Here is a 23,297-nt window from a genome sequence, read left to right as displayed (position 1 = left end):
CAGTACCGTAATGATTTTTTCTTGGAGTTCTTTCGAATTATAAATGATTTAGCACTAACCAATCGATTGATAAAACAACACCGTATTTTATATGTATTTTATATTAGGATCGGACTCGCGGTCCACCGCGGGAGAATATTGGTTTACATACGTTGCGTTTAATATTGTGTGTGTTTTTTAGTAGAACGAATCGTATAGGATACTTATAAATATTCATAATAACGAATTGTAGAGAAAATGTAAAATTGTTTATAAATATATATACCCATCGTATTAATTATGATTTACAAAATAGAATTGTGTTTTAAAATTCTAAAATTAGACGATTCATGGGAATTAGAGCAGTCAAAATAGATCAAAAATCGCGGGTCGAGCCCACATCATCTCACTATGGGGCAGATTTGGGAAAATATATTAAACCCGCAAATAAGCGGGCCACATGGATTAATTCGCAGTGGGTCATAGGTTTAATCGGTTTTCATCCGCGGGTTGGCGGATCAGCCCGCATATTAGTATTTATTGATATAATTATAATTTATTCAAAATGTGGTAATTTAAACAAACTTTTAATAGTATTTTGATTTATTTATTTATTTTAGTAGTATTTTAAATTTTGGTTACTTTAAAATTATTTAAACAAAATCCATGGACAATCCCGCAAATCCGCATACATTCGCGGGACGGATTTGTATTTCATATATGCTACCCGCGGGTCGTGCGGACCGACTAACTACAAGTCAAAATATTTTTTATCTATCGCAAAACGGACTTAACGGGACGAATCAACTCGCTTTGACATTTCTAATGGGAATATTATTTAGTCATACAACAAAATGAAGTTTGGACATAGTAATAATAGAATATGTATCTTATTTGTTAGATGAGAGATTGAAAGATGAAGTATAATGATTAAAAATTAATTATTATTTTCATGATTCACAAAATTTAATAAATACTTATCATCTTGTTGAATAATTCTAAAATCATATTCAAGAAATCTTTATAAATTGAAAATTAAACTTCTTTGGTAAGCTATAGGTATGAAAATATCATAATTTCGATTTAATCTAATTAAATTAAAATTAGTTACATAGATTTCATATATATTTAATTTACACGACCAAAATAAAAATATCTATTTAACTTACACTACCAAAATAAAAATATCAATTTAATTTATAAAACAGATGGGTTATTTGTGATAAATTTTCTAGAAATCTTTAGAAGCAAGTAAAATATCTTTCAATTAATGATAATTGACTAAAATGAGCGAAATTAATGACAAAAACGTTGATTGTTATGGAATTAGTCCCAAAAATATATGAACAAATTTATTATACGTAATTAATGTATAATATTGTTTAGAATATGCTTTTATTATTAGTTACCATAAGTACAATCAGATTTTATTTGATTTCCATAAATATTTGATTTTATTTCGATTTTTCATTATTAATTCGAATTTATATTCCAAAAAAATTTCAAAGATCCGATTTCAGAATTTCGGATCAATTTTCTGATTTTAACCCAACCCATTTTTCATTTGTACTTCTCTTTTAATAGTATAGAGATACTAGTTATATTTCGAGAAATTGCAGTGCATGCCATAAGATTGATAAAGATTAAGTCAAGTTTTTTGGCCCAATCGTTGCCTCGAGCGTGTATTTCTCTCTCTCTCTCTCTCTCTCACTCTCTTTCTCTTTCTCTCTCTCTCTTGCAGCCAAAAGTAGGGTTTTGCTAGATCTAGGTTCGTTCACTTGCTCTTCATCGTCGGCTGAAGGATTACATCGGAATCTTAGTGGTGAGTAGGTTCCCCTCTCTGTCAACGGTGGAGTGGACTTCCCCTTCCGATGTAGCGGTGGTTCTAATTTGGGCGGAAAAGATGCTCCGATGTCATGCCTTTCCGGTTGAGGACGCTGGAGATTGGATGTGGGAGTATCCTCGCGGCTCAGCCGTCGGATTAGTCACTACTGCTACGGCGGAAGTCGGAGGGGGAAAGGTGGGTTGCGTTGATTGTTACGGTGGTTAACCACAGATCTTGGCCGATCTTAGAAGGCCGCCGCGGAGTTCGTTTCCAGGTGGTGGTTGTTTGAGCCTTCAACTACTGAATCCGCCGCGGTTGGTGTCCACCGGACCAGTTGAAGGGTTCTGTTTCTCGGATTGATTGGTTAGGTCCGGATTTGGAAGAAAGGGGACAGATCTGAATTTGTTAGGTTGCTAGGTCGGGACCTGACAACGTGGACCTGGCTTTTCGAAGAGTTGAGGTGTCTGGGAGGGACTGTAGCGGGTCAGGCGGTTCGACGGTGAGGGATCGATGGTGGAAATTGGGTTCTTTCAACGTTGGCTCCAATGCTTTGTTCTGCCGCAAAGCCGTGGCCCTTGAATCCGCTGGAATTGCACCTTATGATTCTCTGCGGCCGGTAATCAACAAGTTCCGATCTTTTCATCTTTTTCTGATCACTTTTCTGATTAGACCTTTTTGTAACTATGTTTTCATTGTAAGCCCTATAGCCCAACCCATTTGGGACGATTAATAATATTTATTAAAAAAAAAAAAGATTAAGTCAAAGGAGACCTAGCATTTCTGTAAATTACGATAAAATCATTTACCCAGAAAAATGATATTCTTGTGCTGATATTCCTTTCTTTATTGTGGGTCCGATTGGTAACCAAAAGCTGTACAAGTTTTTTAGCTGTTAGTTTTACCGGAATAGTGCAAAGCTGTAAGAAAAAGCTGTACAAAAAAGTTTTATAAAAAAGCTGAGAGTAAAACTTTTAGTAACGCTATTAATAAAGCTTTTGTGATTGATAACTGTCAAAGATATACACTTTGTACCGCTTTTATAAGTGGTTACCATTCAAACCCTATATGACACTCTCTCTCTCTTATCTCTTTTAGATAGTTCTCTCATCTTTATTGATTACATATAACAAAAAATTTATGTGTGACAAATTTTTTTTTAAAATTCACAAAATTACTCAAAACTCTTTATAAATTAATAATTACTAATTAATCAATAAATTAATACTTCTTTAAATTAACAAAATTTCACGGTTCCGAGATTGTTTATTTATAGAGGATTTACTATATTTGCAAACATGTAGAACAAATTTAATCTTTAAAATAAGTTGATAAAAATATTAACTAGGTTTGTTACCTCACTAGATCTTCCCATCCTTATTTAAAAATCTCATAATTTTTACTTTTGTTGGTACTTAATATAAACTCCACAAATTCACCCTATTAATTAACCCATTCTTAGTTTCTGCGACCATTTGGTCCTGTTGATCAAAGCGATTGAGCAAACTGTTTAGGACTGCTGCAGTTTTCGGCAAGTTTGTATGCTCGTCACTTTCTCTGACACTAGTTTCCGTGCCATCTTAATCGTTGTCATCTTGGTCTCTTTCTTCTTCATCGGTGTTGGCCAAATAGATATTTTTCCGCTGGATTCAGTCCTATTAGATTTGGTTTCAACGGGTCAATGGGTTGAAAACTCATCACAACAGAGAAAGGTAAAGTTACGGACTTCATATCCATCTTTTAGTAAGGACCCTCTTACTACAACAGAGACAAAAAATAATAAAATGAAAGAAAGAGAAAAACAAATATATTGAATAGGGCAACATGGGTTTGATCGTGGATTTAAAGGGGGCAGAGGGAGATATTTCATCATTTTAGCTAGTAAAACACAAATGAAATCAATAAAAATACAACAATTTTTAAAATTTAACGGGGGCAGCTGCTACCCCTACTGCCTTCTTAGATCCGCCCCTGAGTACATGAATGGGTACCAGACTCGGCTGCAACAGCTCACATTACCATTTCCACTGCTCAGCTTCAGAACACACAACTCTACAGGGTGATGATGCTGTTGTTGTTGGTAACGGCGACTTTTTTCCTATCACACACATTGGTTCGATAGCTCTTCCCACTATGCAAGGTATTACCTTACCTCTAAACGATGTTCTTGTTTGTCCTAAAATAACCAAGTCCATGATGTCTGTCTCTAAACTTAAGGCTGACTATCCTTGTTCTTTCACCTTTGATTATGATGGTGTCATTGTCAAGGACAAACGGACCAAACAGATCCTCACATGAGGAAGCAGAACTAAGGACCTATATGTATTAGAGAATCCTCAGTTTGCTGCATACTACTCATCAAGACAACAAGCTACAACAGATGGGATTTGGCATCAGCGGCTGGGGCATCCTCACAGTAATATTTTGTAGCAACTAGCTACCAGTAAAGCTACAATAATAAATAAGACAAGCTCTCATCTGTGTGATGCTTGTTAGTTGGGAAAAACTTGTAAACTCCCTTTTTATGCATCAGATTTTGTCTCCAGTAGACCTCTAGAACACATCCACTGAGATTTATAGAGGCCATCTCCTATTGTTTCATCACAAGGTTTTTGATACTATGTCATTTTCATTGACAGTTATTCAAGATTTACTTGGTTTTATCTACTTAAGCTCAAGTTTGATTTCTACTCTACATTAATTCTGTTTCAACAAATGGTGAAAAACTCTTTATGTAGAAAATTGCCAATTTTCAGTGTGATGGAGGAGGTGCATTCACTAGCACAAATTTTCTGTCTCATCTTACGAATTGCGGCATCAAACAGCTCATCTCCTGCCCTCATACTCCACAGCAAAACGGTCTTGCTGAAAGAAAGCATTGCCATATTACTGAACTTGGCCTTTCTATGATGTTTCAGAGCAAAGTTCCTCAGTACTTGTGGGTAGAGGCTTTCTTTACTGCATAATTCTTCGGAAATCTTCTGCAATCATCAGTCTTACCAAACAACAAAAGCCCCTATGAGCTTCTAATGGGTAAAGCTCGTATTTGTACCTCTTTAAGAGTTTTTGGATCTGCCTGCTATCCTTACTTAAGGCCATATGCTAAGAATAAATTCGATCCTCGCACTCTTCTATGTGTCTTCTTGGGATACAATGAGAAATATAAGGGATATAGGTGTCTTTATCCTCCAACTGGTAGGGTCTATTGTAGCGTCCCGTCCCGAACGTCTCGGCGTCCGGCGACCATGGACACACATTCGTGCCTCTTCCTGGCCGGACCTCTATATTTTTCGCGATTTAACATAGAATTACCTTTACGAGGCTTAAGTCTATAATCACTTTGTTATTACCCAGCGGAAGTCTTTCTATCCTTGGTTTAGTTCTAACCAATTCTTGTACCGGTTTTATCGTCCTTGTCCTTTAGACTTTATATCGATCATTAACTCGGCCAAGACATGCAATTTGTTCGCTAACCATTCTAAGTCTAGCGATTGCATATTCCTTTATCCTTAATCCAACGGCCAATTCCCAAACGTCTATCTTAACTAATAAGTTAGATTCGTTTACATACCTTAGCCTACATGCGGATTGGATTCCTCTTCGATCCGTCCATTGATCCTTCTCTTAGCCCTTTCGTCACCTTATTCCATTCGTACAACGATTCTTAACCAATCGTGTATTGATGGACCAATCTCTATCGTTACTTAGCCATACATCTAACCAACCCCACTGGTCTAAGTCCCTATGATAGAGATTGGGGATCGTACGTTTCCCTTGGTTCACGGTGGCCGATTCAAGCTCTTGGATCATTGGTCTATCCTTCCTCCAAACGTACGCCCCTTCGGTTTCATGGTGGACGACCAAGCCCTCGGCTTATCGAACCATCCATGTTTCCGATCCGGTCGTTTATCACTACGACCGCCCACGGTTTATTAACCGTTTACCCGTCTAGTCCATGGTGGTCGGTAAAGCCTTCGGCTTATCGATCCATCCATGCGATCCGAACAATATCATTATCACACTCAAGGGTCCGTGGATTCATCCATCGGATTATCGTAGGCTAGCCCATGAAATCATTTGTCCGTCGGCCATTTGTTTACTCGCGGGTCCAACATCCGTTTTGTCCATCGGTTCTCACCGTAGACTTTCCCCTTGGTTATCCGTCGAGTCACCATAGGTCTTACTGATTTCCGATCGGTTCCACCAAGGCTGCGACGTTTGATTCATAAAGGCGGCCGCAATTTTTGATCCTTACGTGGAGAATCACGCGCCTTACCCTTTCTTGGTGCTTTCTCCTTTTCTCGGTGAGATTGCATCTATGGGCGACCCTTGGGTGTGTTCGGTTGCACTTATCCTCGTGCTTCCTCGAACACCTTTCCCTTATACGCCTTCCCGATTAACTTCCCGTTAACCATATCATTCTATCGGTCTATCTTTGGATACGTCAATACTTTCGTATTGACAATCTGAGATTTGCGGATCCATTTCCTTTCATGTCCTTCCCTCGACGATCTGATTTATAGAACAGACGATCAATCGATCCCATAATCGAGCTATCGATCCGAACCATCAATCGAATCGTTGAACTCTCTGTCCATTCCACTCCTTGATCGAATTGTCATTCCATCGATCCGATCCATCGATCGATACCACAATTCGATCATTCGGTTGACCCGACCATCTTACTCGATCTGACCCATCTCTCTGACGAACGATCCATCTGTTTCGGTCCGTCTCTCCGATCAATCTATCCAAACATTCCATCGAACTGTTAGATCGGGAGGTAGCATGCGCATCAGTTCGGGCGAGGCTCCAAGAATCCATTTTAAGGGGGGTAGACTTGTAACGTCCGCGTCCCGCGATGCTAAAGGGGGGCCGGTTTGTTTTAGGGAAAACTAGATCATGGTCGAGAAAGACCAATGAATAAGTTAACCCAAGGAAGGAATGAAACGTTTAAGTCATGAAAGGAGTAGATGACTTAGACGGTTTTGGGATAATCTAGTGATCATGGAGAAATGATCATGGAAAGATTAAGAATGGCGAAGTCAAGGCCGAGAAACGGACCGAAAGACTTAGCCGGAAAGAACGGACAGAAGAGTCCGAGCTAAACCAGCTAGATGAGATGGACAAGCTGGATGAACTAGCTAGCTTAGCTAGGTGAGCTGACCGACAGATCAACCGAGCTCGGTGAACTGATCGAGTACTGACCCAGCTGGGTGGTCCGGTCAGCTGACACTCAAGCTGGTGGACTGTGGTAGCTTGGGATGAAGAAGCGTAAGGTCGAGCGGTTACTAATGAACGGTTACTATTGGCCAAAAGGTGGATAAGGCCGAACGGTTACGATCAGAAAGACGCAACCTTTCGAAAGGGTGCAACGAATGGATGTGATGTTTTGGAAACACACCCATTCGGCCCCTATATAAGGGAGGACGTCCAAGGGCATTGGAATCACATTCACACATCTCACAATCACGATCTCAATCCAAAAGGAGTCCCAAAACACTCTACGAAGTTGTTGGTCGGAAAGGGGGTGCGGCTCGGCGAGTATCTCAGAAATCGGAAAGAATTTTCTGAGCCTCGACCGAACGTATGCGCATGCTACCTCCCGATCCAATGGTTCGATGGAATGTATAGGACGGATGGATGGGTTGGACCGATCATCTTAGAGACGAATCGGATTGGACAGACCGATCGTCAGACGGACGGATCGGATCAGAGAAGAAGACGGATTCGGATAGAACATCGCACAGATGGATTGAACGACCGGGATAGGCGGATCGATCGTCGTGTCAACAAGTCGGATCAACGTATGACCGGATCGGTATACGATCGGATAAACGGATCTAGGCTTCGATTAGCAGATTGATCGATCGTACAGATCGGTGGGATGATCGATGGTACATATCGGAGATCTTGTCGAGGGAACATGGCGGGTTACATGATCGAGGATTCGATGGGAACCGCCGGAGGGTTCGGCGACTTCATTGATAGTTTGGATCGATAGCTCGATTATGGGATCGATGGATCGTTCGTTCTATAAATCATATCGTCGAGGGAAGGACAAGAAAAGGAAATGGATCGGCAAATATTAGATTGTCAATACGAAAGTATTGATGAATCCAAAGATAGACCGATAGAAAGATAGGGTTAACGGGAAGTTAATCGGGAAGGCGTATAAGGGAAAGGTGTTCAAGGAAGCACGATGATAAGTGCAACCGAACACACCCAAGGGCCGCCCATAGATGCAATCTCACCGAGAAAGGGAGAAAGCACCAAGAATGGGTACGGCACATGGTTCTCCATGTAAGGGTCGAATATCGCGGCCGCCTTTATGAATCAAACGTCGCAGGCTTGGTGAAACCGATCGGAAATCGGTAAGACCAATTGGTGACTAGACGGATAACCAACGGGAAAGTCTACGGTGAGAACCGATGGACAAAACGGATGTTGGACCCACGAGCAAACCAATGGCCGATGGACGAATGATATCATGGGCTAGCCTACGATAATCCGATGGATGAATCCCCGGACCTTGGGTGTCATAATGATATTGTTTGGATCGCATTGATGGATCGATAAGCCGAAGGCTAACCGACCACCATGGACCGGACGGGTAAACGGTTAATAAACCGTGGGCGGTTGTAGTGATAAACGACCGGATCGGAAACATGGATGGTTCGATAAGCAGAGGGCTTGATCTTCCACCATGAAACCGAAGGGGAGTACGGTTGGAAGACGGATCGACCAATGAGGCAAGAGCTTGATTCGGCCACCGTGAACCAAGGGAACGTACGATCCCCAATCTCTATCGTAGGGACTTAGACCAGTGGGGTTGGTTGGATGTATGACTGAGTAACGATAGAGATTGGTCCATCAATACATGATTGGTTAAGAGTCATTGTACGAATGGAATAAGGTGACGAAAGGGCTAAGAGAAGGATCAATGGACGGATCAAAGAGAAATCGTATCCGCATGTAGGCCAAGGTATGTAAACGAATCTAACTTATTAGTTAAGATAGACGTTCGAGAATTGTCCGTTGGATTAAGGATAAAGGAATATGCAATCGTTAGACTTAGAATGGTTAGCGAACAATATGCATGTCTTGACCGAGTTAAGGATCGATCTAAGTCTTAGGGACAAGGACGATAAAACCGGTACAAGGATTGGTTGGAATTAAACCAAGGGTAGAAAAACTTCCGCTGGGTAATAAGAAAGCGATTATAGACTTATGCCTCGTAAAGGAAATTCTATGTTAAATCGCAAAAAATATAGAGGTTCGGCCGGAAAGAGGCACGAACGTGCGTCAATGTTCGCCGGACGCCGAGACGTCCGGGACGGGGCGCTACAGATATCCCCTCTTGGAAGGATTGAGAGCACCCTCACAACTACTTGCTATGCCGATGTGATGGAAAGAGCTATGGCTTTTAAAGTTCGATGAGGATGCAGGTTACTGCAAGCTTTTTTTCGGAAAATCTATGTGGCCAAGCTTTAATGTGGTTCACCCAATTAGAGCCGGGTTCGATCAACAATTTCGACGAGCTATCAGCTATATTCTTAAAGCAATATTCCATCCTTATGGATAAAAGCGTTTTGGATGCCGATCTTTGGAACTTATCACAAGGATCAAATGAATCACTTCGAGTTTTCATCACCAAGTTCAAAAGAGTGCTGTCAAAGCTCCCAAGAATCTCACAAACAATCAGCTTTATCTGCCTTACGAAAAGGATTGCGACATGATTCAAGATTTAAAGAAGATTTAATACTTCATAAACCAGACACAATTCAGGATGCACTCTTCCGCGCAAACAACTGGATGGAGGTAGAGGACGAAAAAGAAAATTTTGATAAAAGAAATAAGGAAGAGAAGCCGGCAATCACCGTCCCTACCAAGAAGTTCGAACCCAGGGAGAACAAAGGACCAAAGAAATTTGGGTCGCAACCCTTCAACAGTACCGTCGGAAAGCAATTCCAAGGGAAAGGAAGATCAAACACTTGGGTCCGTGATGAAAGTTTCTATTGCGACATTCATAAAGTGACCGGACATTTAACCAAGGATTGTAGCGTTCTTAAAAGGCACCTCGCAGAGCTTTGTGCCAGTGGAGATCTTTCCAAATTCGATATAAAAGATTTTGTGAAGGAATACCACGAAGCAAAGGAAAATTCCAAAGATCAAAATTCCAAAAGACCAAGGTTAACCAACGAGGAAGAACCAAGGAATTCTAAGGGTAAGATCAATGTTATTCTAGGAGGTTCTAAATTTTGTCGAGATTCGATAAGTTCCATCAAGAAACATAGACGAAATATCCTACTCAAAGCAAGCTTGAGCGAAGAAGTCGATTTTCAAGGTGCATCAATATCATTTAATGAAGAAGAAATGCGACACCTCGAAAGACCTCATGATGATGCCCTAGTCATTACCCTAGACGTTGCCAACTTTGAAGTATCAAGGATCCTTATAGATACAGGCAGTTCGGTCGACTTGATCTTTTTAAGTACCTTAGAAAGAATGGGAATTAGTCGGGCGGACATAGTAGGACCTCCGTCTCCATTAGTTGCATTCACAAGTGAGTCAGCCATGTCTCTTGGGACAATCAAGCTACCGGTCCTTGCCAAAAAGGTATCGAAGATCGTGGACTTCGTTGTCTTCGATAAGCCCGCAGCTTACAACATCATCCTCGGGACTCCCTGGATTTATCAAATGAAAGCAGTCCCCTCTACATATCATCAATGTATCAAATTTCCAACATCAAGAGGAGTGGAAACAATTCGGGGAGATCAAGAAGCTTCACGAATGTGTTATCTAGCTAGCCACCGTATGAAGATTCAATAGCAATTAACGAAGCCCGCAAAAGAGGGACTAAGAACAAAATTTCCTAGCGGGCAGAAAAAAGATGATGTAGTAATTGAAATGGTGTTGGAAGAAGACAAACCGGACCGGAAAATTCGAATTGGGGCAACTTTGACTGGCCAAATAAAAGAAGCTTTGATCAAACTTTTGAGAAAAAACATAACATCATTCGCATGGTCAGCGGCATAGATCCAAGCATAATTTGTCATGAACTAAACATGGATCCAAGCTTCAAGCCGGTGAAACAAAAAAGAAGAAAGCTCGGAGTGGAGCGAGCAAAAATAGTAAATGACGAAGTAGATAAACTTTTGAAAATAGGGTCCATAAGAGAAGTGCAATACCCGGAGTGGGTAGCAAACACTGTCGTTGTCAAGAAGAAGAATGGGAAAGATAGGGTTTGCATCGACTTCACAGACCTCAATAAAGCATGTCCCAAAGACAGTTCCCCGCTCCCGCATATAGATCGACTTGTAGAATCCACCGCTGGGAATGAGCTGTTAACATTCATGGACGCCTTCTCGGGTTATAATCAAATAATGATGAACCCCGAAGACCAAGAAAAAACGTCATTTATCACTGATAGAGGTATCTATTGTTATAAGGTAATGCCTTTCGGTTTGAAAAATGCAGGGGCAACTTATCAACGGTTGGTTAATAAAATGTTCCACCATCATCTCGGGAAAACAATGGAAGTCTACATAGATGATATGTTGGTTAAATCGTTAAAGAAAGAAGATCACGTTAGGAACATTTCCGATAATACCATTATTTACCTACACCTTTGAAAATAATAATAAAAAAAAAATAGTTTGAAAGAGAATAAGTCTAGGGGAGAGAAAGAATACCTAAGTGTGTAAAATGGTTGATTTATCATGGTATAGTGAGTCTAGAAGGTTCTTGAGTACTGATTTTATTGATGAGATTTATGCGATGAGGCACTACAAGAATATGACGCATTTATAGCATAAGAATATAGCAATTAACGTTGTTTTGCTATGATTGACAAACACCGTAATATGTTATAGTGTTTGGTAAATTTTAAACGCTATACTTTATTTCTCAGAGAAATAAAAGGACGCGGGTCAATGTTTTTGGATTTAGGTTTAATATTTGATAGCACTATTTTAGATTAAACGCTATTTAATCTATAAAGGGGTAATCATTAAAAAGTGTCCGCCTCTTAGAAAAAAAAATCGTGGGAAAAAACGCAAAATTTGCCTAAGGCACAAAGACTCGACTCTTCACTGTTCTCCATTCTTTTTCAGTCTCGACTCATCTCCCTCTGTTAATCTGTTCTCCAATCTTCATCTCTTTCCATTCTTCATCTCTCTCTGTAAATCTCTCTCTGTTCTCGACTCTCCATCTCTCTGTTACTCGACCCTCCATCTCCATCTCTCTGTTACTCGACTCTCCATCTCCTTTTCTCAGTTAATCGAGTCTCCATCTCTCTTCTCACTCGACTCTCCATCTCTCAGTCCCAGATCTGGTCGTACATTGTAAAGGTTAGGGTTTTGAAATTGATTTGGGGTTTTGTTTGTGAAATTAACATATTTGAGGTTCAATTTGGGGTTGTAATCGTTTTAGGGTTTTGTTTTAAGGTACTTTGGAGTTGCAGAAGCTTTCGATAGCCGTTTCTAGAAGCTTTAGGTGAATCAACATGTATGTAATTGAAGGTATTGAGATGTTTTGCATGTTGTTTTGATTTGTTTTAGTGTGTGTTGGTTTCAAACTTGCATGTGTGTTGGTTTCAAACTTGCATGTGTGTTGGTTTCGAGTTAAGCTACTGTTTTGATTTGAGTTAGTGTTTCTCTTTGTCAGTTTCAAACTTCCATGTGTGTTGGTTTCGAATTAAGCAACTGTTTTGATTTGATTTAGTGTTTCTTTGTTAGTTTCATACTGTTTTATTAAAACCAAACTTGTTTCTATTTTTGTTAGTCATGTTTCTCTTTGATAGTCATGTAAATTGAGCTACTGTTTTGATAAAATCAAACTTGTTTCGATACCAAACTTGTTTAAACCAAATTTAACTAAAACTAAACTCGTATGACACTATATTATAAGAAACAAAGTATTCTGCTACTTTGTTATGTATGTGTTTGGGTGAAGAACAAGAATACCACTGCCTTCAAGGTTTTGTATGCTTGCTTTTAAATACTGTTACTTATGAAAATGCTTTTGACTAATTCAAATATACTTCTGTAGGAAATAAGTGAGAAGTACAGAAAGTTGAGGCAAGCCCAGATTCCACACACCACCAGTCGCAAAGGAATGATCCGCCTAGCTCATGAGATGGTATATGTCATCTCTCTGTTTAATAAGTTTTGTAATGATGAAAGTTTTCACTAATGCCTACTATCTTACTTGATAGAAAAAAAAAGAGTTCAAACCCAAAACTGGTGAACAAGAAGCAAGGTTTGGGTAGCAGGTCATACACACTCAGATGGGAGAGCAGTCAGGCCTGAATTTGCAGAGACTATTGTGAGATACTGTTTTAACTAATTTTTCTTTTTCTATTGTGAGATTTTGCTTTATATTGTTGACATTGTGGTATTATTAGGAAAAAATTAAATCGATTGACAGTGAAATGGGCTCTCAACAACAATAAATCTCAAAGAAGATGATGTTAGTCAAGTTTTGGGAAAAAACAAGCCTGGAAGACTTAGAGGAATGGGCAGAGGGGTTGCTGCAACTAAGTTAGCATTCATGTTAGCTAAAGACTCTCATGTGGAGAAGCTAGAAGCTTCACAAGCTGATTTACGGATAAAGCTTGAGGAATTGCATAATGTACTGACTGGCTTAACTGGGAAAAAGGTAAGTTAAAACTAAACACTTGTGTTCTGTGAAGCAAAATTAAATGTTATTGAACAATGTCCATTGATTCTTGGCAGGACCAGTGTGAAGAGGTATCTAAATCAGAGGCTAGTGATCATAGTAAAGGTGTTAGATGCCAGCTTCTTGATTGGTGTTCAGAGGATGATGTTGTTGTAGGAGAAGGGGAATTCTGCTCAGCTGAACAATGGTACAAGATTGGTCGTATTCCACTTGGTCGTCATGCTGCGGTTGTTATTGTGAAGTCAGTGTCTGATGAAACAGCCTCTCTATGGAGACCTACACCATTTGTATTCTTACTTGGTGAAGCTTTGGGGACCAAGATTGCCTGGCCTTTTGATAAGATCATTCTAGACAATGATGCAGACTCCCCTATTGAGAATAAGATTGTAGGATCCTCAGTAAGGTTTTCTTTCCTTTACTTGTCAAATATCAGTATAATATATAAGCTTAATCAATTATTATTTATGACGAAAAAAAATAAAAATCAATTATTATTTATGAATCATTAGGCTACAGATGGATCTCACGCGAAAATCCTCATAATTGATTGGAATTTGGCTGACTCTGTGGTTGCTGAGGGACGATTGTGTTCAACTGACAAGGACGAAATGGTCAACAATATGCCTCTTGGTCATTTTGCTGGAACTATTAATGTTGAGAAAGTGTTTAACAAGAACGCATATCTGTGGAGACCAAGTCCGAGAAAGTTTTTGATGAAGGATGTACTACATGAGAACATCGCATGGCCTCTTCAGAGTATACAATTTGTGAATTCCTCACCAAGGGATGAATTAGCAGCAGCAGATAAAAGACCATCTCCTCCACTGGTAAATTTTTTGAACTTTTTTACTTTAAGTGAATTGATGAATGATGGATTTAAGTAATTTTTGATTTTTGCTTATTGTAGAGCTTAAGTAACAGCACTGGTAGCACAAGCAAATCAGTCAAGAAGAAATGCATCTTGTTAGATTGCAAAAAACTCCATAGAAAAAGTAGCAGAAGGAAGAGTATGTCCATCTAATCCATCTGACACAGTCCATCATATGCCTCTTGGTGCCAATGCGAGCAAGGTTTGGGTAGAAGTGTCAAAGGTTGGAGATGCAGCTGTGTGGAGAACAAACTCTGAAATTCAAACCATTGCCGATGCAATAGGTAGTATTGTGGCTTGGCCTAATGATAAAATCATGTTTGTCTAAATTGTTTGAGTACTTACATTGTTATTTTTGGTGAATTCAGTACTTGCTAAGGCATGATCATGTAATTTGAGTACTTACATTGACATGTTTATCTAAAATAAATTTCATTTTGTCTTTTTAAATCTGTGTTATATAATATTCAATTATTAATAATTCGATCGAAACAAAATTAGAACTGGAATAGGATGGTCAAATATTGCATAAACAAAAATGCCATTAATTGAAACAATTGCAGTATATTAACTGCTATTGTCATTTTATATGTAGCAACATAAATATGCTGTCAATAACAATATTTAATATCGAATATTCAACGCTATTATATTATTAATAATTGCATGAAATAAAGCGCTGTAATAATGAACTTTATGGTAGCATAACAAAAAACCGCTATAATTTGTCTCCGACCTATTATGACGGGCGATGATAGAGCGCTTGTTAAAACACTACAGTATAGTTATATAGCGTTATTCAGGGGCTATAGATACTTCATTTTCCTGTAGTGAGGGCTATAGGATATAGTTGTAGAATTTGGTTTGGAATTTGGAATGTTGAAAATGCTTGCGGAGAATTACATGGTGGTTATCATTTGATGCGATCTGCTAGGCATTTGGATTTGGTTTGAATAATCAAGGTAATAGGCTAGAGAAATTGGGAGTTTCTGTGTTTTCAAACTTCTTCCACGGGTTCGGTTTTTGTGTTTTGCTTGAGGGCAAGCAAAAGCTAAGTCTGGGAGAGTTGATATATCACGGATTTTACCGGTTTTAACCATGATTTATGTGTCAGTTTTAGAGTCTTTTTGTTGTATTTAGTGTCTTTTCGAGTCTTTTCAGTTTTTTACACGTTCGGAACAAATTTGGAGAAAAGGAACCATTCTGGAGCTAAACTGAAGATTTAGAGCTGAAGGAACGATTTCGGTATCAGATCAAAGCATGAGTGTCGACCGACACCCTTTGGTGTCGCTCAAGGCCCAGCAAAAGTCTCGGCGGTTTAAGAGTTTTTAAGCCCGAAGAATCAACCCAGAAGACTTCTCTATTTACAACTTTAGTCCCTGCTCGTGTTATTAGCTATAAATAGGTTTTTAAAGTCATTGTTTAGACCTAAGCTTTATTTTTACTCTGTTCTTAGGAGCTTGAACCCTTTGGGAGATAATTGGAGAGAGCTCCTCCAGAGAAGATCCTTCTTAACTCTATTCTCTTCTTTGTTTTTTTAATGCAATTTTATTTAATCATGTTGTTTGTTCCATTCTTTATGTTTGAGTAGTTTGCTTGTTAGGTTTAGGGATTCTCATTAGGGATTTAGATGAATTAGTAGATCGATAAATTGTTAGGATAATATCTTTAGAGTTCTTCATCTTTGATTGTTCTTAATGTTAATTCTAGAGTAATTAACTAGAATTTGATCATAGGATAATAGGTAGATTCGAGAGGTCATCTATTACTGGAACTATCTTAGGTGGGCAAAAATTACTAGATACATTCGAGAGGTGGTCTAGGAATATTTGTGAACATATCAAACCTGGTATTAATGCTAGTCTAATTATAGGAGTTTACATTCGAGAGGTGAAACTTCCTGATATTAGGTTCGTTAATAATCCTAATTAATTATTTATTTCTTTCTTGAGAAATCCCTAAGCCTGACGTTTTCATCCATCTGCTTTACAACCGATTTTAATTGCTTTCTTGTCTTTTAATTTACCTAATTTCCTGTTTAGCTTAATTCAAAACCTATTAGTCTATTGTGTGAACTTGAAAGCTTTGTAGATTTCGACCCTAAAGTACTGTAATTGATCTCTTATTTGAGAAAGTAGTCTTAGGTCTTAGTTTGACTCACATCAGTAACCGACTCTTTGTGTGGAAAGGAGAAGCCACGCTTGAGCTTGTCCGTTCTTGTATAGCCGATTTAACATGTGGCTGAGAATGCTTCATACGTTTGTGCTTATCCGTTCGTCGTGTTTATCCGTTCATTGAGCTTATCCAATCATCGAGCTTATCCGTTCGTTGAGCTTATCCGATCGCCGAGCTTATCTGTTCGTTGTTCTTATCCTTATCCATCTGTGATGCTTATCCATTTCCCCAACCGACCTAGAGGTACTATAAATACCCCCCATACTTTGCCCTTAGAACATAAGTCCACACTAAAAATCCCCAAAGCTCTTAGAAACCGTAGATCGTCTAGAAAAGCTTCCAGAGACCTAAAACCACCCATCCGAGTTTCTGTGAGTTCCGGTCATGTGTAGTAGCACATGATTAGGATTTATTTATTTAATTAAGTGCTTAGTTAATTATTTAGTTAATTATGAGGTTTAGGAGTTATACTTAGTATAATTCATGATTTATTTGTGATGATTGTTGATGGATTATGAGTGTTTCTTGTTGTTATGTTATGTTGCTTGTTAGTTATTGTTAGTTAGTTAATTAGCATTAGCCAGATCATGTTATCCCACATGTATGTTGTGCGTCGTATGTAACTCTGTTGTGTTATGGCATACGAAGGCTCGGGGCTGATTCAATATCGACCGGACGCTACATGACGATGTAGTATCAAGGAATGACAGATCTTCTATAGACATTGTGTCTAGGAGTGTAGAGCATTACTTCGAGAGATCGTGAATTCCGTAGAAGGCCTTAATATTGTCATTATTCTAGATAGTCTTATTAGTCTTTCTTTTCATGTGGCTTCTAGCTAAGCCGTTCTTTGCTTGTCATTATTATTTGCTTGTGATTGGGGTTTGGGTTGGGAAATTATAACTGTTAGAGATCCCGGACTAAGATTACTCATGATTCTACCATATTTGTTTTGCAGGTGACCAGTAGAGGGTTATTGTAGAGGGAAGTTGGACGCTAGGGAAGCCTGTGAATGTTTTATGCCTTTTGTAAAATATGTTTGTAAGAATAAGGGTTCGTAAATTCTTTTTGGAGGCTAGCTCCCGACCGAAAAACCTTAAGCTATTTTCGTTGTATTTACTCGAATGATTTCATGTGAAATAAATAAAACTTGTTTTATATTCGAGTTGGCACTTATATGATTATGGTCTAGTCCGGACCGCCAAACATTCGTTCATGGGAAAGGTTGGCAAGCCGGACTCATGTTGGCAAGATCGGCAACTTTATTCTAAAAACCCTAGTTCTTTCATTGTTCTTGAGCAAAACATAACATGTTCTTAAAGCAACTCTTAATTTCTTTGTAATCGAGTCTTTAATCGATATTTTAATAAAGAGAGTCCTTTTAATTTGTTTTCCCCTTCAAAATATTCTTTGGAGAAACCCTAGTTTCTACACACTATAACAAACAAATATATCTTTTGATAAATAGGATGACGTCGAATGGCTTTCACTGCAACATGCCACAGATCTTTGATAGGCTGCAGTAGGATACTTGTAGCGTCCCGTCCCGGACGACTTGGCGTCCGGCGACCATTTACGCACGTTCATGCCTCCTCCCGGCCGAACCTCCATATTTTTCGCGATTTAACATAGAATTGCCTTTACGAGGCTTAATTCTATAATCGCTTTCTTATTACCCAGCGGAAGTCTTTCTATCCTTGGTTTAATTCCAACCAACCCTTGTACCGATTTTATCGTCTTTGTCCTTAAGACTTAGATCGAACCTTTATTCGGTTAAGACATGCAATTTGTTCGCTAACCATTCTAAGTCTAACGATTGCATATTCCGTTATCCTAATTTCAACGGCCAATTCCTAAACGTCTAGCTTAACGAATAAGTTAGATTCGTTTACATACCTTGGCCAACATGTGGATTCGATTCCTCTTCGATCCGTCCATTGATCCTTCCCTTAGCCTTCTTGTTTCCATATTCCATTCGTACAACGATTCTTAACCAATCGTGTATTGATGGACCAATTTCTATCGTTACTTAGTCATACATCCAACCAACCCCACTGGTCTAAGTCCCTACGATAGAGATTGGGGATCGTACGTTTCCCTAGGTTCACGGTGGCCGAATCAAGCTCTCGGCTCATTGGTCCATCCGTCCTCCAAACATACGCCCCTTCGGTTTCATGGTGGAAGATCAAGCCCTCAGCTTATCAAACCATCCATGTTTCCGATCCGGTCGTTTATCACTACGACCGCCTACGGTTTATTAACCGTTTACCCGTTCGGTCTATGGTGGTCGGTAAAGCCTTCGGCTTATCGATCCATCCATGCGATCCGAACAATATCATTATCTCATCCAAGGGTTCGTGGATTCATCCATCGGATTATCGTAGGCTAGCCCATGAAATCATTCGTCCGTCGGCCTTTGGTTTTCTCGCGGGTCCAACATCCGTTTGTCCACCAGTTCTCACCATGGACTTTCCCGTTGGTTATCCGTCGAGTCACCATTGGTCTTACCGATTCCTAATCGGTTTCACCATTGGCCATGGCGATTGATACATAAAGGCAGCCGCGATATTAGATCCTTGCATGGTGAACCACGTCACTTACCCATTCTCGGTGCTTACTCCCTTTACCGGTGAGATTACATCCATGGGCGACCCTTGGGTGTGTTCGGTTGCACTTATCCTCGTGCTTCCTCGAACACCTTTCCCTTATACGCCTTCCCGATTAACTTCCCGTTAACCATATCATTCTATCGGTCTATCTTTGGATTCGTCAATACTTCCATATTGACAATCTAAGATTTGTCGATCCATTTCCTTTTCGTGTCCTTCTTTCGACGATATGATTTATAGAACGAACGATCCATCGATCCCATAATCGAGCTATCGATCCGAACCATCAATCAAGTCATCGAACTCTCTGTCCATCCCACTCCTTGATCGAATTGTCATTCCATCGATCGATACCACGATCCGATCATTCGGTCGACCCGACCATCTTACCCGATCCGTCCCGTCTCTCCGACGAACGATCCCTCCGTTCTGATCCGTCTCTCCGACGATCGGTCCATCCGTTCCGATCCGTCTCTCCGACGATCGGTCCGATCAATCCATCCAAACATTCCATCGAACTGTTGGATCGGGAGGTAGCATGCGCATCAGTTCGGTCGAGGCTCCGGGAATCCGTTCCGATTCCGAAGATACTCGCCGAGCCGCACCCCCTTTCTGACCAACAACTTCGTGGCGTGTTTAGGACTATTTTCGGATTGGGTTTTTGATTGGGAAGTGTGTGTGGATGATTCTGAAGTCCTATGGACGTCCACCCCTTATATAGGGCCGAATGGGTGCCTTCCCGAAGAAGCACATCCGTTCCTTTCACCCTTCCGAAGGGTTGCATCTTTCCGATCGTAATCGCTCGGCCTTATCCACCCTTTGGCCAACGGTAACCGTTCGTCGGTAACCGCTCGACCTTACACCTCTTCATCCCCGAGCTACCACAGTCCACCAGCTCGAGTGTTAGCTGACCGGACCACCTAGCTGGGTCAGTACTCGATCAGTTCACCGAGCTCGGTTGAGCTGTCGGTCAGCTCACCTAGCTGAGCTAGCTAGTCCTCCAGCTGGTTTAGCTCACCTAGCTGAGCTAGCTAGTTTGTCCAGCTTGTCCAGCTCACCTAGCTGGATTAACTCGGACTCTTTTGTCCGTTCTTTCCGGCTAAGTCTTTCGGTCCGTTTCTCGGCCTTGACTTCGCCATTCCTAATCTTTCCATGATCATTTCTCCATGATCACTAGATTATTCCGAAACCGTCTTAAGTCATCTATCCCTTTCATGACTTAAACGTTTCATTCCTTCCTTGGGTTAACTTATTCATTGGTCTTTCTCGACCATGATCTAGTTTTTCCTAAAACAAACCGGCCCCCTTTAGGATCGCGGGACGCGGACGTTACAATACTTCTAGTAATCTGCAATAATTTGTAATTTCTGAAAATCGAAACTCAAATTCGGTATAAAAACTTTAATTAACACTTGGTCATAATGGACTTACAAAAATATATAGTATTTGTATTTTTCGTCAACGCTCGTGGTGTTCCATTATATGCAAATTGTGAATGCAATTTACAATCTTACACCGAACCGGACCAAGACACATTAATATGAGGCATTGCAATGGGGCCCCCATTTTCTAGAGGCCCCACATAAATTTTATTTTATATATATATATATATATACTAGTTAGAAATCTCGACTATACTAGTTTAATGAATGAGTTTGCAAGAAAAAAAGCAAAGAGAGTTATTTTTGAAAAGAAGATTTAGGGTCTAAATGGTAACCGAAGAATCTAGCTGAATCTGGCTGAATTGCTGAATCTGGCTGAATTTTTAGTGATTTTTAGCTGAATCTAGCTGAATTTTTACATTTTCAAATGGTAACCGCTGAATCTAGCTGAATGTTTTTGTGATTTTTGGTAGAATCTATCAACATAATAAAGACTTTAACTGAAAAATATCGTCAAATAATTATGAATATTAATAAAATAATTAAGAAAATATCAAAATAAAATAGATAAAATTATCTAATGATCTAATTAACTGTTATACTAATTAATAAATACTAAATTATCTAAAATAAATACTAATATAAATAATATATTGGTTAGTAAAATTGAGTTATTCTTCCATATTTAATTTTTAAACTATGAAATATGTAGATAATTATTGAAAAGCTTTGTAAAGTAATATTGATAATTTATTTTAAGAAATTAACATGGTAATATAATATAGATTATCTAATTGTATATTTTATGTTTTTTTTTGCGAAATTTTACATTATCTAAAAATTATTAAAATTATCCAAAAATGTCTATAGTTATTCGAATATGAATTCGTTTCTTGTATATTGTGGTAGTGATATATTATGTATCTGAATTATTTATATATCGTATGTGTATAATCTGACTTATTTTAAAAATATAAATTTGATGTGTAATTTTTGATATCCAAAATATTTTAATTCGACTTATGTGCTCGTTATTATCCAAATTTTTACTAGATATAAACGTATCTACGTATCTGTTGGTGCTGAAAAAACTATTGAATTTGGCTGAATTTAGTTTTATGTAAATAGTGACTACGAAATTGCTGAATCTATCTGAATCCGGCTGAATATTTTTGTTATGTTACCATTTAAGGCCTTAAGCTGTTTTTTCCTTTTTTCAAAATATTATTGTACTTTGTTTGGAAAACAATAGTTTTGTTTGAATTGGTTTACTTTAGATCCTTTGGTAGGACTCTGTTTTTAAGACAAGAATACTTTGTTTTATTAATTTAAATGGGCCCAAATTTTATTGGTCCGACTCTGATATCACAGAACAAGATTCGGAGAGAAGACTTCATATCTTTTAGTGATAAGACCTATTTAATTAATATTTAAAATAAACTTAATTGTTTTTAAAACGGCTATATACTATTTTGGACTTCAGAAGTAATAGTCATTAATACATTTGTAAAAGTGCCAAAACTTGTATATTGTAGATCACCGTAGCCTCTCTCTCTTCATCAGCTCTCTTTCTCTCCACCAACATCAGAGATTCAGAGAATCAGAGGTCACCTCTTTCTCCCTTCCTCTCTCTCTTTCTCTCTCTCTCTCACCCATAAATTACTGATAGCTTTATGTAAATTATTCTAATCGTAATATGAGCATAGATATATAATAGTTGAAAATGCATGCTTTACACCCAAGAAACTTGGATCTTCGTCTACTTTGTTTATGGAAATGGTCTTATTCGTTCAATTTAAAACTTGTTTGGTCCTTAATATGAATGATATATGTAACAGAAAGAGAATGAGAAAGAGTATAGAAAGATCTAGAAGATCTTGAATGTATCATAAGATATCGTAAATATTTGCTATTATTATTATAAAGATTTTTATCTATTTATTTAATGAAATTATATGTATATAATATTATGAAAATCCATAAACAATTCTTCCAATTCATAAATTCTCATCACTAGAGAACAGAGAGAATTCGGAAATTTCAATGACGATAAATAATACACCACTTTATTGTCCCAATACACTTGTTCACGTTTTCAAAACCGCTATCTTTTACTAGTCTTCGGAGAGTTAGGGACCCACCTCTGTTGTACGTCAACGGTGGCTGTCTTTTGTACATGCGGTCTGTCCTTATTAAGCACCGCAAAATCAATCAAGATTGTATGTATATATGAGCCAATACAATATTTTTCTAAGACCATCAGCAGTAGCAAATGTGTTTGTGTGGGTGTAAGTATTTTTTTAGTATTATAATTTAAAGCAAAAGAGAAAAGAGAAAGAGAAAGAAAGAGAGAGATAGAGAGAAAAAGTGTTACACCCGAATGTAAACTTACACCTGGATGTGAAGAGAGAGACAAATTTTTCGTTTTTTTAATACCTACACCCCAAGACTCACACCCATCTGCTTGTGCCACTGCTGATGCTCTAACCCTAAACGCTCATCACTTTTCCCTTTCTTTACGTAACTTCATTACTGCTTTTAGAAACTATATTGGCTGTATGTTAGAAATCCAAGAGATAAGATCATCATTATTTTTTTATTTTTTGTTTGAATCCATTTGTTCTGCAAAAATAATGAGCACTCTTTAGACCATCTCCAATAATCAATAATGATATATTCTTTGAGTTTTTAAACAAAAAAATATATTAATATTTTAATAAATTTCAGTTATATAATTATTTTTGAGAAATTGTCTCTAATAGCCTCAAATCAAGTTTTTG

General features: G+C 38.6%; 1 long non-coding RNA gene across 1 annotated transcript; it reads left to right on the top strand.

The window, feature by feature from the left end:
- The first annotated feature begins 16,798 nt into the window (after positions 1–16,798).
- LOC110230295 lies at positions 16,799–17,688 on the top strand. The gene is made up of 2 exons (XR_002333404.1): positions 16,799–16,897; positions 17,485–17,688. It is a non-coding gene; the product is annotated as an uncharacterized LOC110230295 (long non-coding RNA).
- Positions 17,689–23,297: the final 5,609 nt, after the last annotated feature.

The sequence above is a fragment of the Arabidopsis lyrata genome, assembly GCF_000004255.2.
Source record: "Arabidopsis lyrata subsp. lyrata unplaced genomic scaffold ARALYscaffold_3, whole genome shotgun sequence".
Lineage (NCBI taxonomy): Eukaryota > Viridiplantae > Streptophyta > Magnoliopsida > Brassicales > Brassicaceae > Arabidopsis > Arabidopsis lyrata.
This window is presented reverse-complemented; position numbering and strand designations above follow the sequence as displayed.